General features: G+C 40.3%; 1 pseudogene; it reads right to left on the reverse strand.

Annotated features, from left to right (window-relative positions):
* Positions 1-15,061: 15,061 nt before the first annotated feature.
* Kpna4-ps1 (karyopherin subunit alpha 4, pseudogene 1) lies at positions 15,062-16,618 on the reverse strand (annotated as a pseudogene).
* Between the last annotated feature and the right edge of the window lie 2,538 nt (positions 16,619-19,156).

Here is a 19,156-nt window from a genome sequence, read left to right on the forward strand (position 1 = left end):
GATAAACATCTTGAGCAAAGAGGCTAGATGTAAAATTAACTCAAATCAGTAGCCTTACTTTATACAAATGATAAACCAGCTGAGAAAAAAAAATAAGGGAAACAATACCCTTCACAGTAGCCACAAATAGAATAAAATAACTTGGTATAACTCTAGCCAGGCAAGTGGATGATCTGTATGGCAAGAACCTAAAGTCTCTGAAGAAAGAAATTGAAGAAGACCTCAGAAGATGGAAAGATCTCCCATGCTCATTGATAGATAGGATTCACACAGGAAAAATGGCCATTTACCAAAATAAATCTAAAGATTCAATATATACCCCATCAAAATTACAACGTAATTCCTCATAAACATGAAAAGAGCAATTCTCAACTTCACATGGAAAAAAACCCCCAAGATATCAAAATACCTGCTAGGGGAATCACCATTTCTGACCTCAAGTTGTCCTACCAAGTGATAAATAGTAGTAAAATAGTGAAAAAAACACATGGTATTGGTACAGAGACAGACATGTCAATCAATGGAATACAATTGAAGGCCTAGAAATAAACACATACATGTATGGACACTTTGCATTTGACAAAAAGCCAAAATCAGACAGTGGAAAAAGAAAAATGTCTTCAACAAATGATGTTGGTCTAACTGTCAGTCTGGTTGTAGAAGAATGCAAATTGATACATAAGTATCATCTTGTACAAAGTTCATGCCCAAGTGGAACAAGGACCTCAACATAAAACCAGATACACTGAATCTAATAAAAGAGAAAGTGGGAACAAACCTCAAATACATTGGCCCAGGGAAAATTTTCCTGAACAGAACATCAATGCCTCAGGCTCTAAAGTCAACAAATGACAAATGGGACCTCATGAAACTGAAAAGCTTCTATAAGGCAAAGGACACTGTCGATAGAACAAAACAATATACAGATTGGGAAAATATCTTCTCTAACCATAAAACTCTTAGAAGGTTACTATTAAAAATATATAAAGAACACAAAAAGGTAGACTCCAAAAACTAAACTGATTTAAAAAGGAGGTACAGAGCTTAAGAGAGAAATCTCAACACAGGAATTTTGAATGTTAGAGAAGCAACTGAAAAAATGGTTGATATCCTTAGTCATTGGGGAAATGCAAATCAAAATGACCCAGATATCCCACCTTATATCAAACAGAATGGCTAAGATCAAAACCTCAAGTGACAATACCTGATGGTGAGGATGTAAAGAAAGGGGAACACTCTCTTCGTTGCTGATTGGATTGCAAACTGGTAAAACCACTCTGGAAATCTATCTGACAGTTACTCAGAAAACTGGAAATAGTTCTACCTGAAGACCCAGCTATACCACTCCTGGGCATATACCCAAAAATGTTCCACCCTACCACAACAATATGTCCTCCATTGTGTTCATAACAGCCTCATTTGTAATAGCCAAAAACTGGAAATATCCCAGATGTCCCTCAATCAAAGAATGGATATAGAAAATGTGGTTTGTTTACACAATGGAATAGTACTCAGCTATTAAAAATGAGTTATTTCAAACTTCAAAGGCAAATGGAAGGAACTAGAAAATATCATCCCAAGTAAGTTAACCCAGACCCAAAAGTGCATGCTATGTATTCACTGATAAGTGGATATTATCCAAAAAGTACAGAATACCCATGATACAACCCACAGACCCTAAGAAGTTTAACAAGAATAACGAACGTCCCATGTGAGGATTCTTCAATATCATTTAGAAGGGGGAACAAAAGAATCATGAGAGGCAGAGGGATCAAGGAGCCTGATTGGGAGAGGTGAAAGGAGGTGGGGGGAAGGAGATCAGTTATGAGGGTAGACAGGTGAGAAATCCAGAGGTGTCAGGAGGAAGAATGGAAATAAGCAGCTACTGGGATTGCAGGGCAGGGGGAGGGCAATAGAAAATCCCAGAGACGTGTTATGTGAGAGTCTGTCAGGATTCATGAGGATGATCTTACCTGAAATGCCAGACAGTGGGGATATGGAACCTGAAGAGACCACCTCCAGTAGATAGACAGTGCTCCTAGTGGAGGAATGGGATCATACCAACCTACCCTCAAAATTTTTGACCTAGAATTGTTCCTTTCAAAAAGAAATGCAGGAAGAAAAATGGAGCAGAAATTGAAGGATAGGCCATACAGTGACCAGTCCAATTTGGGATCCATCCCATGGGTGGACACCAAACCCCGACACTTTTACTGATATCATGTTGTGCGTGCAGACAAGAGCCTAGCATGGCTGTCCTCTGAGAGGTTCTACAAGCTGCTGGCTGAGAAAGATGTAGATTATTACTGCCAATCATTGGACTATGATCGGGGACCCCTATAAAAGAATTAGGGGAAGAAGACGAAGGAGATGGCAACCCTGTAGGAACAACAAGGATATCGAGACCTTTAAGAGCTCCCAGAGTCTAAGGCAACAACCAAAAGGCATGCCTGGGCTGTCCTGTGTCCCCCATCACATACGTAGCAGAGGGCTGCCTTGTCTGAACTCAATGGGAGATGATGTGCATAATCCTGTAGAGACTGATGCCCCAAAGAAGGAGGATGCAGAGGGAAGGATGAAGTAGTGTTAGGTGGGGGGGGGGGGTGAATGAGGCAGTCTTACTTCTTCATTTAATCTTGCCTCAGTTATTCCTGGTATCGTGGGAATAACAATCTTATGGTATCTTGCCGAAATGGAAATTGCGGTAATACATATTCATATCTATTTAAGGATTATAAAGCTTGCGACTGCATGCACTTGCTTCTGCCTTTGCTCTGCATCCCCTGTGTCCTGGTTATTTGCAACTGTACCCAGGGGCTCCAACGCACTAGATGCTGACACTATAACTTTTATAACTAACACTTGTTTACTAAATTTATAAATAGCAATTTCAGTACAATAGTAAATAGGAACGTGTATTCTTTTGCAAACCAAATTTCATATTCAATTCAGGGAATCAAAAGTCATATGACTTGATCCCAACTGTCACAGATCAAACGAACTCCAGATAAGTACACCTGCCTGTTTTTGAAAATGGGATTTTCCCTTAGTTTTAGGATTTCTTACATGTCACAATTTGTTAGATAATTTTAATTTCTGTTTCTAATCTATATTTGTCTCAGATTTCACATGCCTGACAGACTCCCTCTAGGGTTCACCTGTGGAACTGCTCAACTCTGGACTTGCTGAAAGCTAGTTTTAACTAGTTCAGCCAATGTGATTGCTCCCTGTCTTTCATCTGGATTAGCTAACCAGATGCTTTTGATAAATGCCCCATTGCCAGCCTCTGGCTAGTGTCTAAGCCTTTCTGGGAACCTTTGCAGTATCCTAATATCAACAAGAAGTTGATACCGAAAAGAGATTTGACATCCATTGTCCCACTCTACAGGCTGAAATGCTAAGTCAAAATGGAACTCCCCTGGGCATACACTCTGAAAACAAACCGGTCTCTTGTCAAGATTTTATAACAGTTTTTGTATCCTTGTCTCATGTGGGGCAGCAGGCAGTGAAAGGTACCCTGATTCCTGGTCAAGATAAGCTGAATCCCTGGGAGAGCCTAAAAGGGACAGCAGGCACATTCCCAGCCCCCCCCCCCAGATCAGGGTTTCATTAGCTGCAGCCCCCCCCAAACCCCTGTAGAGAGGTTTGAGATAGACCAAGTCAAGTAGAGCAAATGCCCCAAGCCCCTCCTCCACAGATGAGGACGTGACCACAGATAACATAGGCTCAAGACAGATCAGTCATAGAAACAGGACCACGCCACCAAATGTGTAGATGAGGTCTGACGCATCAAAAAAAAAAAAAAACAAAAAAACAAAAAAACAAAAAACAAAAAAACAAAAACAAAAACAAAAACAAAAAAAACTGTTTAACTGTGGTGTTCAGAATTAAAAGATGCAGGATTTACTCCATCGTCTGAGAGCTTCTATCATAAGAGCTGTAACACCTCCTCTTGGGGAAGAGATCTGCTCTTCCTGAAATCTCTGCCAGTAGCTCCCCTAAACCCCTTGCTGGCTAGTCAGTCTCCTGCTGTCTCGGCTTAGCCCGAGCAACCAAAGCAGCAGGGAGCAGAGGTAAGGAGAAGAACCAGCAGCTGGGGGATGCGAAAGCTGTTCCCCCTCCCTGCCCGAGTTTTCTCCTCCTCACCCGAACCTGAGCACCTAGTTGGTTGAGAGATCTCCGCGAAAAGTACCTGGCGCCAGAGACCAACAGTCTCATGTGTTGATGATTGCGCAAATGAATGTTTCTGTGTCTGAAGATTTGTTTAATATAACCTGTGACAATTGTACTGTTAGTAATTGTATGGCTTCAGATTGTTATCAGGCAAGGTGGGATGGGGTATATACTTGCCTGCATTTTCCTACTATATTTGTTGTTGGAGGGAAAAGTAATATAACTATGTATGGTTTTAGATTCAATGTAACTGGGCATACTGTAATTTAACTAATTGTATGTCTGATTTTTGTACAAGGAATTGCTGTAAAGGTATTTCATCAACCTTCATTTGTTATGCTTCTAGTTAATGTTTCAGAATCTTGGTATTCAGATAGAGGCTTACATGAAATTCAAAAATCTTTGAATAGACCTAATGATTTATCTACAGCCCTGCAATTTGGTGCTACAAAACTGCCTCAAAATGGTTAGGACAATTAAGCATGCCTTCCTGGTCTTCATTTACTCATTTGGACTTTTCAGTACTAGCTTTAGGAACTCTAATGGTTATAGGATTATGCCTGTTACCACCTATGGTTAAGTGAGCCCTCGGTTCTTTTTAAACATCTGTGCAGATCTCTAACATACATGGCACAAAACTATAACTTAATAGGTTACATCTCCCATTGCAAAGGCCAGTAGTATAAGACAGCTAAGATTCTTTCAGAAGTGGATCAACCTAGACACAGCATGATGCTTGGATTCATTGCTTCAATATGGTTAAGATCCATGCTTCTTAAGGGAACACGTAAGACAATCACAGTCTTTGCCAATAGCTGAGACAGCTTGGGCTAGTATAAATATTTAAAAGAGGGGGGGGATTGAGAGCCATTTTGCCACTTCTCTGAAGCAGAGAGAAAAAGGGGAGAGAAAAAGTCTGCCTGCCAGGAGGATTCAAAACAGGCCAGGTCCTGTTGGCAGATTTCCTGGACTTCTGAACTATGAAAGGAGAAAAGGATGTTCTCGAGACTGTGGTTCAAGGTAAGGGGATGAAAATTCTACTGACCTTGGCAGAAAGAGCAGAGGGTTTGGGATGGGAAGGAATGTCTTGTGTACATTTTAGCAAACTATTTCTATTAACTTGTAACTTTGTTTACCAAGATACTATAACATATATAAAGCCTAAGAGTATTAAACTTGAGGTTGACATAGTATTGAATAAAAAGCCCTCCCAATTTCTAACCTTTGTCCCTGAGTCTTCTCTGTCTTTCCTATATTCATCCTCACTACACCTTCAGAGAACTGTTTGACTTAGTACCATCAGGTCCAGTACATATTATAAATTTTCAGTATGTAAAGATGGAAATATAAGTATTGACTGCAGGAAATGAGGTGATCACTGATGACATTAAAGAAATGATAAAAAAAAATACATAAAGACTCAGCACACAGAGACAATGCTGTCACTATCCCTTCCCGAATATCTTTGCCACATTCACAGTATAAACAAGACAGTTTACCAATAGCTAGGGGGTAAAATGATTGATGTTGAACAAGGTTGCTGAAGACCCAGCACATTGCTCTATAAGAACATTATAAACAGATACAGAATACTGCATTTTCTGCCTGTGTTCTAGACACCGAATTGAGATTTCTCTAGCAGCCATTTGACATTGCTAAGGGTCTGTACCTGATAGCACCTCAGATGTCTTCCCTCATATCTTACTTACTATGGGTTTTGCATTTCCATAAAAACCGGAGATCTCAGCTAATCATTATTGTCCAACCTTCTTCAAGTAGAACACAGGGCTTCCTGACTGTCATCACACTCTCACTGAGACTGGCTGTGTCTGCTCTGTGTTATTTGAGTGCTCTATAATTTCAGTTCCACCTGTTCTATGTGGCTATTCTTGATTTCTCTCCAATACATGTAAAGTTGAAAATAAATCAAGGTTAAAATGTCCACAAAATAAGCATATACCAAGCTTTCCAGATTTAAAGGATGGGAATGGATGATATAGGCTGAATTACAGTTGGTAAAACTGAAAAGGACATGTGTTTAAGTAGGATTTAATATAGTATGTTTCTTATAGGAAATGAATCAAAACATTGATTTATTTGATATTCAGTATCTCCTAATTGCTGTGATTCTATTTAGAATGGGCACCATGAGACCATGAACTTACCTTGAAAATGTTACCAACAATGGAATCAAGATAAGTCATAATGGAGCCTCTTAGCCAGGCACGGGGAAAATGCATGTGATCATGAACAAAGGAAAATGATAAGACAGGAGGATTTTTAGTTCAGTTCCTTCCAGGCCTCTCTATGATATCCTGTTAAATTAGTCTTTTTGTTTAATGATAAATGTGAGCTAGGATGTTGGCACATTCCTTTAACTTCAGAAATCAGAAGGCAGAGATGGGTTATTTGTGAGTTTGAGGCTAACCCTGTCTACCTAGCAAGTTCTAGGCTACCCAAAGTGCCAAAACAGACTCTGTCTAAATGTCCTTTCCCATGAACAGCAGGAATTTAAATGTAAACACACCTTAATTGTCACTCGAGACTTCCCATCAGATATTTACAGTTATTCAAGTGATATAGCAATATATTATCACAAAATTAACCAAAGTTATTGATAATGATTTGTAATCAAAAGTGGGCTATATATACACTTTAAAAACCACCATGAGAAAAGAGTCGGAGCCAGCAGGATAGTAAGTCAGAAAGCAATGAGGGTTGAGCTTGTTGATTCAGAAAACCATTTCCTGGGTGAAATAGATTCCACAGCTTGTATAAAGATATAATATAATTCTGTCATTTTTATAGAAAAACAACATAGGGAACTATTGAATATTAGAAATTAAAAATAAGTTCAAGTTATTCCATATTATTACAATAAAATTTCATATTTTAAAAAGTTAATGGGAGGTCTTGAGCTATGGCCTAGCAGCTTACATAGCAAACCAGATACTCTTGTGAAAGACATATGTTTGATTTTCAGCTATCATATTGTGGTTCAAGAACAATTAAGCTTGACAAAAAAAATGTAAAGGGCTGCAGTTAATGGTTTATGTTGGCTATATTGGTTGAAACTGGGTACAGGTTGTGAATTCAAAGTGAAGTACATCAAACTATCTGTCATGAAATGAAATTAGAGAAACAACCATACTTGTTTAACAGGGAAGCCAGAAGATAGTTGTCTATTTCAACGTCAGATGCCCTGAGACACCCAAGCAATGGAATGCATGATGATCATCTCCCAGGACTAGATGGTCTGGGGAAATCTTCATTGTAATACTCTTTTTCCATGTCAACCAGGGCAGTAAGAAAATAGTTCCACTGAATCATGTGACTTCTCTTATAAAGAGCCACTTATATATCCTCCTTAGAAATGTGAGGGGAGGATTTGGTATTTTGTTGGAGTAAGTCTGGATGTTAGGATTTTGGCATTTTGAAAAGATGAAAGAAAGCTCTGTGGCCTAAATTCCCAGAAAAGGGGGCTGTTGGGAAGGTAAAACATAGGAATTTTGATACTTCTTATACAACACCACAGTGATCCATGTGTACTGGACATCAGAAATGGGCCTAGACACTGCTCTAGGGGTAGAGAATGCAGTCCTAGATGGTGGAAGCAAAAGCTCAGCTTTCTAGATCCTCAGACATCCAGTCAACTCTGGGGTGCTGCACAGAGGACTCGGGAGTCAGGTGGTCCTTGGGCTCACAAAGAGCTGAAACCAAGGCTCCCAAACTTCTGGACATCTAGACATCCCTGAGCCATGAGGAGTTGGGAGTAGAGTTGGAGTCCCATAAGCTGAGGACTGCATTTAGGCCAGGACAGGAGAACTGGGATCTCAGACTTAGTTCCTTGGTCATTATTTTTAGCTTTGTGGCAGTTGTTGCTGGAAGCACAAAGAGGCCTTCTAAGGGAGACTTAATCTGTGGCTCTGTAGGCAAAGGCCTTCTCCATGTTCCCCATGGCAGTGGTAGATGAGAGAGAGAATCCATAGCTCTAAATAGTTTATCAACTATTCATTGTGGAAAATTGCTGTATACCAATATATCCGGATGGGCCAGAGATGAAATACCCTTTTCAGGGAGGAATGTCAGGAAAGGGAGCTTACTAGCTAAACCCTCAGGGCCTCTGGGTAACTTATTAGCTTGAAGAGCTCTGTTTTAGGATATGTGATCAACATGAAGAGCATGGCATGTGTTCCAGGCCAGGAATCTGGCACAGAACAAGGAGGTGCCTACCATCTCAGGTGTATACCCACCTACTCTCCAGGGTTTCAGACCTGCTCTACCTTACCAAGCTTCCTGACATGGTTAACAGTCCTACAGTTACAACCACTAATGTTCTCTTAATTGATGTTAAAGAAATTGATGGAAACCCCAATTACCAGTACAAATCCAATCTTACCAAAATAAAACTGAAGCACTCATATAAATTATAATCCTTCTTTCTGAAACTGGCTGCCTCAGAAAATATTTATAACTAGAGTTATTGTTGACCTATTCTCCACATTCTGGAAGCACCTCACCAAGTCTAGGTTTTTTTTCTTGAAGAAGTGACCCTTCTTTCCTGAAGGGTCTTTGTCCTTTGTCATTCTTCTTAGATTATGCTGCTATTGGGTCTCATTGACTTTAATCACAGGGCATTATTATATAAAGAGACACCCTAAAAGATCTCCTCTACTCCAGACACAATCCTACATAAGGAATTGGCCCAATGTACCAAACTTGCCTGCCACCACAATGCTAGCTAATCATCTCAAGAAATGGTGCCATAGATGGGGCTCAGTGTTGGTCTCTGATATTGGTAGATTCAGGAACAGCTGTTGGCAGGTCAGCTTTGGTCAGTGAAAGTCTATGTTATTGAGCCCATTCATAGCCCCAATCTCTGTAAATATGTCCACTTTTTTCATGTGTCCATTGGGAAGTGAAAGGAATGGCTGTGGAAAGAGAATCAATGTCCAGAGAATGGGTCAATCTATTTACTTGATTATTGAATCCCTCCTTGGCAAAGGTCACAATTGACAGGGTCCTCTGCCTTATAAAAGCTTTTCAATTTTATGATATCTCATTTATAAATTGTTGATTTTAGAGCATGATCTATTAGTGTTCTGTTCAGGAAAATTTCCCAGGTCTATGTGTTTGAGACTCTTCACCACTTTCTCTTCTATTAGATTCAGCGCATCTGGTTTTATGTGGATCCACTTGGACTTGAGCTTTGTACAAGAAGGTAAGAATGGTTCAATTTGTACCCTTCTATATTCTGACCATCAGTTGAACCAGCACTATTTGTTGAAAATGCTCTTTTATCCACTGGATAGTTTTGGCTTCTTTGTCAAAGATCAAGTGACCATAGGTGTGTGGGTTTATTTCTGTATCTTCTATTCTACCTATCTACTTGCTTGTCTTTGTACCAACACCATGCAGTTTTTATCACTATTGTTCTATGTAGTTCAACATGAGGTCAGGGCTGATGATTCCACCCAAAGTTCTTTTTTACTGTTGAAAATGGTTTTCAGTCTCCTGAGATTTTTGTTATTCCGGATGAATTTGAGAATTTCTGTTTCAATCTCTGTGAAGAATTGAGTGTGAATTTAGATGTGGATTACATTGGATCTGTAGATTGCTTGGTAAAAATGGTAAGATGGCCATTTTTAATATGTCAGTCCTCCTGATCCATGAGCATGGGAGATCTTTCCATCTTCTGAGGTCATTTTCAATTACTTTCCTCAGAGACTTGAAGAAATAGGGTACAGAGCTAAACCAAGAATTCTCAACTGAGGAATCTCAAATGGCTGAGAAGCATCTAAAGAAATATTTAACATCCTTAGTCATCAGTAAAATTCAAATCAAATGACCCTGGGATTCCACCTCAGACCAACAAGAATGGCTAAGATTAAAAACTCAGGCAACAGTAGATGCTGACAAGGATGTAGAGAAAGAGGAATATTCCTCAATTGCTGGGGGGATTGCAAGCTGTACAGCCACTATGGAAATAAGTCTGGAGGTTACTCAGAAAATGAGCATCTGGCCAAAAGTTGCTCCAACATGTAATAAGGACACATGTTCCACTATGCTCATAACAGTCTTACTTGAAATAGCCAGAAACTGGAAACAACCCAGATATCCCTCAATAGAGGAATGGATACCAAAAATGTGGTACATTTACACAATGAAGTACTACTCAACTTTTAAAAACAATGACTTCATTAAATTCACAGGCAAATGGTTGTATCTAGAAAATATCATTCTCAGTGAGGTAACTCAGTCACAAAAGAATAGACATGGTGGGTACTCACTGATAAGTGTACATTAGGCAAAGAGCTTGAAATACCCGTGATAAAACTCACAGATCACATGAAGCTCAAAAGGAAGGAAGACCAAAGAGTTGATGCTTCAGTCCTACTTAGAAGGAGGAACAAAATGATCAAGGGAAATAGAGGTTGGAAGGGATTTGGGAAGAAGAAAGGTCAGGGGGAAAATAGGGGCAGAATCAGGTATAGGAGGAGATGGAGGAGATGTACAGAGGGTCAGGAAATTGAGCAGAGGTGTGTAGTAATGGGGGATGGGGAACTGAAAATAGCAACCAGAAAGGTCCCAGATGCCAGGAAAGCAAGAGCCTCCCAGGGCCCCACAGGAATGTAATTAGCTGAAATACCCCACAAAGGGCAGGGGGAACCTGTCAAAACCATATCCAGAGGCTAGATATGCCCCCACCCCTGGTTGAGGGATGGGGTCACACCCTTCTCCAAATTTTAACCCACAATTGCTTCTGTCTAAAAGAAATACAGGAAAAAAGAGTGGAGCAGAAACTGAAGGGAAGGCCATCCAGAGACTGTCCTATCTGGGAATTCATCCCACATGCAGACAACAAACCCAGACACTATTGCTCATGCCAAGAACTGCTTGCTGATAGGAGTCTGATAAAGCTGTCTCCTGAGAGTATCTGCCAGATCCTTACCAATACAGATGTTGATGCTTGAAGCCAACCATCAGACTGATCACAGGGACCCCAATGAAAAAAGTTAGGGGAAGGAGTGAAGGAGCCGAAGGAGTCTTATCTGGCAACAGTTGAAGGGGGGACCCTTGGTTCTGTGCAGGCTTGATGCCCCAGTGTAAAAGAATGCTAGGGCAGTGAGGCAGAAATGGGTGGGTGGATGTGGAAGGACCCTCATAGAAACAGGGTAAGGAGGCATGGGATCAGGAGTTTGCAGAGGGGGAACAGGGAAAAGGGATAACTCTTGAAATGTAAATAAATAAAATATATAATTTAAAAAATTTAAAATAAAGTTAATTCTTATACTTCTGTTCTGTTGTTGTTGTTGTTATTGTTTTGTGTTTTGATTTGTTTTTGTTTTTTTATACTTCTGTTCTTTTAGAATCAGTCCTGGTACCAACTTCTGAAATGAGGGATTTATTGCAGTGAAGGAACATGATCAAGGCAATTCTTATATAAACAAACTCAAAGGAAAAAAACACATGATCATCTCATTTGATGCTGACAAAATTCAATATCCTTTGGTAATAAAAGTCTTGGAAAGATCAGGATTTCAAGGCTCAAACCTAAATATAGTAAAAACCATATACAGCAAACCAGTAGCCAACATCAAACTAAGTAAAGAGAAACTTGAAGCAATCCCATTTATATCAGAAACTGTACAAGGCTGCTCACTCTCACCCTACTTATTCAATGTGGTACTTAAAGTCTTAACCAGAGCAATCAGATAATAACTGGAGGTCAAAGGGATGCAAATTGAAAAGGAAGAAGTCAAAATATCATTATTTGCAGTTGACATCATAGTATATTTAAGTGACCTCAAAAGTTTCAGCAGAAAACTACTAAGTCTGATAAATAACTTCAGCAAACTGGCTAGATATAAAATTAACTCAAAAAATCAATAGCCTTCCTCTACTCAAAGGATAAACAGGCTGAGAAAGAAACTAGAGAAAGGACACCCTTCACAATCGTCACAAAGAATATAAAATACCTCATTGTGACTCTATCCAATCAAATGAAAGATTTGTATGACAATAACTTCAAGTCTTTGAAGAAAGAAATTGAAGAAGATCTCAGAGGATGGAAATATCTCCCATGCTCCTGGATTGGCAGGATTTATACAGTAAAAATGGCCATGCTGTCAAAAGCAATCTACAGATTCAAGGCAATCATCATCAAAATTCCAACTCAATTCTTCATAGAGTTAGAAAAAGCAATTTGCAAATTCATTTGGAATAACAAAAAACCCAGGATAGCAAAAACTATCCTCAGCAACAAAAGAACTTCTGGGGAAATCACCATCTGCAGTATTACAGAGCAATAGTGATAAAAACTCTGGTGGTGTTACAGAGACAGGCAGGTAGACCAAATGACTAGAATTGAAGACCCAGAAATGAACCCACACACCTATGGTCACTTGACCTTTGACAAAGGAGCTAAAACTATTCAGTAAGAAAAAAAAGAAAATATTTTCAACAAATAGTGCTGGTTCAACTGAGGGTCAGCATGTAGAAGAATCCAAATTGATCCATTCTTATTGCCCTGTAAAAAGTTCAAGTCCAAGCGGATCAAGGACTTCCACATAAAACCAGGTACACTCAATCTATCAGAAGAGAAACTGGGAGAAAGCTTTGAACACATAGGCACAGGAGAAAATTTCCTGAACAGAAACACCAATGTCTTATGCTCTAAGATCAACAATAGACAAATGGGACCTAATAAAATTGCAAAGCTTCTGTAAGGTAAAGGACACTGTCATTAGGACAAAACAGCAGCCTACAGATTGGTCAAAGATCTTTACCAATCCTACATCCATCTTGGTAAAAGATCTTTATCAATCCTACATCCGATGGATGATTAATATTCAATATATACAAAGAACTCAAGAACTTAGACTACAGAGAACCAAATAACCCTATTTTAAAATGTTTACAGGGGCTGGAGTGATGGCTCATTGGTTAATAGCACTGACTGCTTTTCCAGAGGTCCCAGCAACCACATTGTGACCCACAAACATCTGTAATGAGGTCTGACACCCTCTTCTGGTGTGTCTGAAGAGAGCTACAGTGTACTTATATATAATAAGTAAATCTTTTTAAAAAATGGGGTACAGAGCTAAACAAAAATTCTCAGCTGAGGAATCAAATGGATGAGAAGTACCTAAAGAAATGTTCAACATCCTTAGTCATCAGGGAAATGCAAATCGAAACAACCCTGAGATTCCACCTCACACCAGTCAGAACGGCTAAGATAAAAAAAAAAAAACTCAGGTGACAACAGATGCTGGTGAGGATGTGAACAAAGAGGAACACTCCTCCATTTTTGGTGGGACTGCAAACTGGTACAACCACTCTGTAAATCAGTCTGGAGGTTCCTCTAAAACTTGGACATAGTACTACCTGACAACCCAGCTATACCACTCCTGGTAGCCCAAAAGATGATACAACATATAACCAGGACACATGGTCTACTGTCTTCATAGCAGCCTTATTTGTAATAGCCAGAAGTTGGAAAGAACTCAGATGTCCTTCAACAGAGGAGTGGATAAAGAAAATGTGGTACATTTACACAATGGAGTACTACTCAGCTATTAGAAACAATGACTTCATAAAATTCATACGCAAATGGATAGAAAATATCATCCTGAGTTAGGTAACCCAATCACAAAAGAACATACAATATGAACTCACTGATAAGTGGATTATTAGCCAAAAGCTGAAAATACCTAATCACAGACCACATGAAGCCCAACAAGAAGGAAGACCAAAATGTGGATGCTTCATTCCTTTTTAGAAGGGAGAACAAAACAATCACAGGAAGAAATACAGGGACAAAGAGTGGATCAGGGACTAAAGAAAAGGTTATCCAGAGACTGCCCCACCTGGGGATCAATCCCATATATGGCCACCAAACCTAGTCATTATTGCTGATGCCAAGAAGTGCTCGCTGTAAGGAGCCAGATATGGGTGTCTCCTAGAGGCTCTGCCAGAGCCCTACTGATACGGATGGGGATGGTTGCAGCTAACCATTGAACTGAACAAGGGGACCCCAATGGAGGAGTTAGAGAAAATAGTGAAGGAGCTGGAGGGATTTGCCACACCATAGGATAAACCACAATATCAATCATTCAGACCCCACCAGAGCTCCCAGGGACTAATTCACCAACTAATGAGTACACATGGGGGAACACATGACTCTAGCCACATATGTGGCAGAAGATAGCATTGTCCAGCATCAATAGGAGGAAAAGCCCTTGGTCATGTGAAGGCTCATTTCCACAATGTAGGGTAATGCCAAGGCATTGAGATTGGAGTGGGTTGGTGGGAGGGAATGGGAGCATCCTAATAGGAGCAGGGGGAAGGGAGAGGGACAATGGGAAAGGGGGAAAGGGGATAACATTTGAAATATAACTACATAAAATATCTAAGACAATTAAAATTTAAAAAATATGAAAATATGTTTGTGGAGGACAATGATAGAGCTCAGATCACACTGCACCTCTGTAGCCTTCCAACATAAATATACATCACACCAAAGTCTTGATCCACAGCACACTTTTTTCCAAAGGGATATGCATCAGTGGGCAGCTGATACACCTCCACTATGGAGTATTCTAATTGGAGACTGCAAATGTCAGCATGTGGCACCAGGGAGTGTGGAAAATATAGGGGAGTTGAGATGGTTAGGGGGAATTCTAGTTAGGAAATCATGCATATACATTTACAATCCATGAGAGAGTGACTTTTGGCAACTGCAAAGTGACTGAGACATGGCTTGCTTTAAAAACATCAAAATGAAGAGGCAAGAGTGCTGGGAGCCTTCTGTTGCTTACTGTCTTATCGCCTGGTGGCCATCTGGTGGTGTTTCATATTGAATAAAAGATGTGGCACTTAATTGACCTTAGAAATTAAATTCTTTTGTTTGAAGGTTGGCTGTTGGATCAAAATTCTAAGTAACTCTTTGTGTTGCTTCAGGAATGAGTCTAGGATCTTCATCAATATCATCACCCGAAAAGTATTGATTTATGATTTAAAATGCTAATTTATATATGTCTTCAATTTCATGTTGCTGCAAAACTTCAATTTTCTCCAAGCCTCCATACTTTTCTATGATCTAAGCTATTGTACTTGCTTCATCATCAGACATCAGTCAGCATGATTTTTTTAGACCATCTAGAACCACCTGCACCACTTGAGATTTTTTAATGACAGTAAATTACAGAATGGTGGTATTGCATTCTGTTGTACAAGGTATTCAACTTGACCTTTTCTGCCACTTATTGTTAAACTGCTAATTGCCCAAGGAGCTTCCTTTTGTGTTCTGAAGTCCCCCTTAGGGAGCTGATGAATAATCATAGGGATTAACCCAGCATCTATTACAGTTTGAACTTGCTGCTCATTGCCTGCTGTTATATTGGAAAGGAACCATACTGCTTCCTTATTATTTTCTCTTTTGGGTGTGTCAACAGGTTTGGAAAGTGGGACAGCACACCACAACTAAGAAGCACTTGGGTCTGCACATCAGTGCCAGTAACTATGTTCCCAACTTCTCTGAGTGCTGCAGTTTGAACTTTGACTTTCTGGTGACTCAGAAGGGGCATGAGGAAGGGTTCAACACCTAAATCAGTAACCATCTGTATCTGCTCATTTCCTGTCAAGTAGGACAGTACCCAAACAGTGTCTACAAGAATGTCTAATGTTGTATGGTAGATGAGGACATATAAAGCTGGCAAAATCTCCTGAACGGTCTCCATAGGTGGTGAGGGTTCTTTATTTCTACAAAGATTGACAATGACACATGTGACATTCTGAAGAAAGGTGATAGGAATGGAAGAATTGATTAAGGACAGAAGAAGTTTGACAACTCCCAGTGATAAGACACAATCTGCATGAAGACCATCACCTACATTGTTTCCCAAAGCCCACACCACTTGTTCACAAACATTCTGATGTGGGAAATGGAGGAGTCACAGAAAAATGTGGTACTGCATTGGACTGTACATCAGCTTGAGTCTGTGCAGAAGTTCCTGATGGTATATTAGTGTCTAAGCAGCTTCAAACTGTAGTGAAGGATTGTCATTCCTTTCTAGACATTTGATAAGAATTGATAAAATCCCAGATTTTATTAGGTCATTAATTGGTGAATTTCTGTCACCGGAAAATAGTTTCCTTGCTGCCTGCACAGCACTTAACTGGACTACGAGATTATCACTTGTCACACTCTATAATATAGCTACTAGTGTTTCATTTTGTGCTTTAAATACAGCATCAATATCTGAATCTTCTCAGCTTTTTCTTGAGGAACATTTCTCCTTTTCAGTAAGTATTAATCATTTCTTTTGTTCTTCCGGAGTTCAACTGCCACTTGATTTCTGTGTCTTCACATTGTCTCCACATCACAGCCCTTGTTCTTGAAGTTCTTAATGCAGTGGTTCTCTAAGCCAGTGTTCTTGGCCATGGCTGTTCCTGTGGCAGCAGCTTCCCCTTTTCACTGAAGCTGAATACCTCTGCCCCTTATAGTTATTGACATGCTTTTCCACATAGATCCCTGAGCCCTGGATGGTGGTGTTGTTCTATATTAACTAGTGTTAAGGATATCATCCTGAAGACAAACTTTACTTATGGTATCAAATATGGAAAAGTTGAGCTGGTCCTCAACTAGAAGCTTTATAGCTAATGGTTAGAATTCAAGTTGCTAGAAAGTATACTACATGCTACCAGATGAAAAGGTAAAGGGAATAAAGACCAAGTGGGTCCCACTCCATAAACCTTTCTCCTTTCCAAAATGTACATTTAAAATCAAGCAATGTACCCTCTTATAAAATGTTCACTCATCCAAGACTAAGAAAAAAGTGAAGAAGATGGTAGGAATGATCCTAAGAGTCTAAGGATAAGGAAGCTAGTTGGCAGAAGGTACACCATGAAATTCTACCAATATGATCTCCAAAATATAATGAGAAAAAATGTCACTACAGTATACATATCAGCATGGAAGGAAGAAAGCTGGGAAAGTCTAGCCTACACAACCATTTACAGGAAACTATAAATCTGGGAATGGAAGAGATTGTCATCTTCAGGGACAACCAGAGAACAAAAATTGGCCACATAGTACCAAATAATAAACCAACAGAGCATAAATATATACAATTTTATACAGTCACTAAAATTTATATTTCAATATATATGTATATGAAAATATATACATATTCAGTAAGAATTAATGAAATAAGATGTCATGTGCATTTTAGGAGTGCAGGGAAGGATATAAAGAGTATTTTAGAGACAGGAAATGTAAACAAAAAGCAATTAAATGACAATGTCAAAAATGAATTACCAAATAGTATTTAAAAAATAAAGTGGGCAGAGAGAGGTGGCTGTGTGTGGTTTACCTGGAAATTCTTGGATCCTCATAAGTGTGGCCACTGGGGGTCCCAGGACCATATGGAGCTGGGATTATAAAGTGGCTGCCGGCAGAGAGCCCTTGGGCAGCACCCCGCGAGCAAACTTGAGCCTCAGGACCACAGGTAAGACCAACTTGTCTGCTACAAGAGAGCTGCCTGTTGAGATCGGGACACACAGAGGCAGAGTTCATCTAGGACCAGGCACGTCCTGTGTTTGCCGGAGGTCCCACGCCCGCGGATCCCGGGCCCTCAGCAGCTCTCTGCTCCCAGACCCTGTGGGAAAGACACCTCACCGCCTGATCAGGTGGGCACTCCTGAGGCTGCAGAGCGGAAGAGACCACCAACACTGTCCACCCCTGCCCACATCCCTGGCCCAAGAGGAAACTGTATAAGGCCTCTGGGCTCCCGTGGGGGAGGGCCCAGGAGCGGCAGGACCCCTGCCTGAGACACGGGCGGAACCTGAGGGAAACAGACCGGATAAACAGTTCTCTGCACCCAAATCCTGTGGGAGGGAGAGCTGAACCTTCAGAGAGTCAGACAAGCCTGGGAAACCAGAAGAGACTGCTCTCTGTACATAAATCTCGGACGCCAGAGAAAAACACCAAAGGCCATCTAGAACCCTGGTGCACTGAAGCTCCCGGAAGGGGCGGCACAGGTCTTCCTGGTTGCTGCCCCCGCAGAGAGCCCTTAGGCAGCACCCCGCGAGCAAACTTGAGCCTCGGGACCACAGGTAAGACCAACTTGTCTGCTTCAAGAAAGCTGCCTGGTGAACTCAAGACACAGGCCCACAGGAACAGCTGAAGACCTGTAGAGAGGAAAAACTACACGCCCGAAAGCAGAACACTCTGTCCCCATAACTGACTGAAAGAGAGGAAAACAGGTCTACAGCACTCCTGACACACAGGCTTATAGGACAGTCTAGCCACTGTCAGAAATAGCAGAACAAAGTAACACTAGAGATAATCTGATGGCGAGAGGCAAGCGCAGGAACACAAGCAACAGAAACCAAGACTACATGCCATCATCAGAGCCCAATTCTCCCACCAAAACAAACATGGAATATCCAAACACACCAGAAAAGCAAGATCTAGTTTCAAAATCATATATGATCATGATGCTGGAGGACTTCAAGAAAGACATGAACACACTTAGGGAAACACAGGAAAACATTAATAAACAAGTAGAAGCCTACAGAGAGGAATCGCAAAAATCCCTGAAAGAATTCCAGGAAAACACAATCAAACAGTTGAAGGAATTAAAAATGGAAATAGAAGCAATCAAGAAAGAACACATGGAAACAACCCTGGATATAGAAAACCAAAAGAAGAGACAAGGAGCTGTAGATACAAGCCTCACCAACAGAATTCAAGAGATGGAAGAGAGAATCTCAGGAGCAGAAGATTCCATAGAAATCATTGACTCAACTGTCAAAGATAATGTAAAGCGGAAAAAGCTACTGGTCCAAAACATACAGGAAATCCAGGACTCAATGAGAAGATCAAACCTAAGGATAATAGGTATAGAAGAGAGTGAAGACTCCCAGCTCAAAGGACCAGTAAATATCTTCAACAAAATCATAGAAGAAAACTTCCCTA

Source organism: Rattus norvegicus, chromosome 14, assembly GCF_021556685.1.
Source record: "Rattus norvegicus strain SHRSP/BbbUtx chromosome 14, alternate assembly SHRSP_T2T, whole genome shotgun sequence".
NCBI classification, from domain to species: Eukaryota; Metazoa; Chordata; class Mammalia; order Rodentia; family Muridae; genus Rattus; species Rattus norvegicus.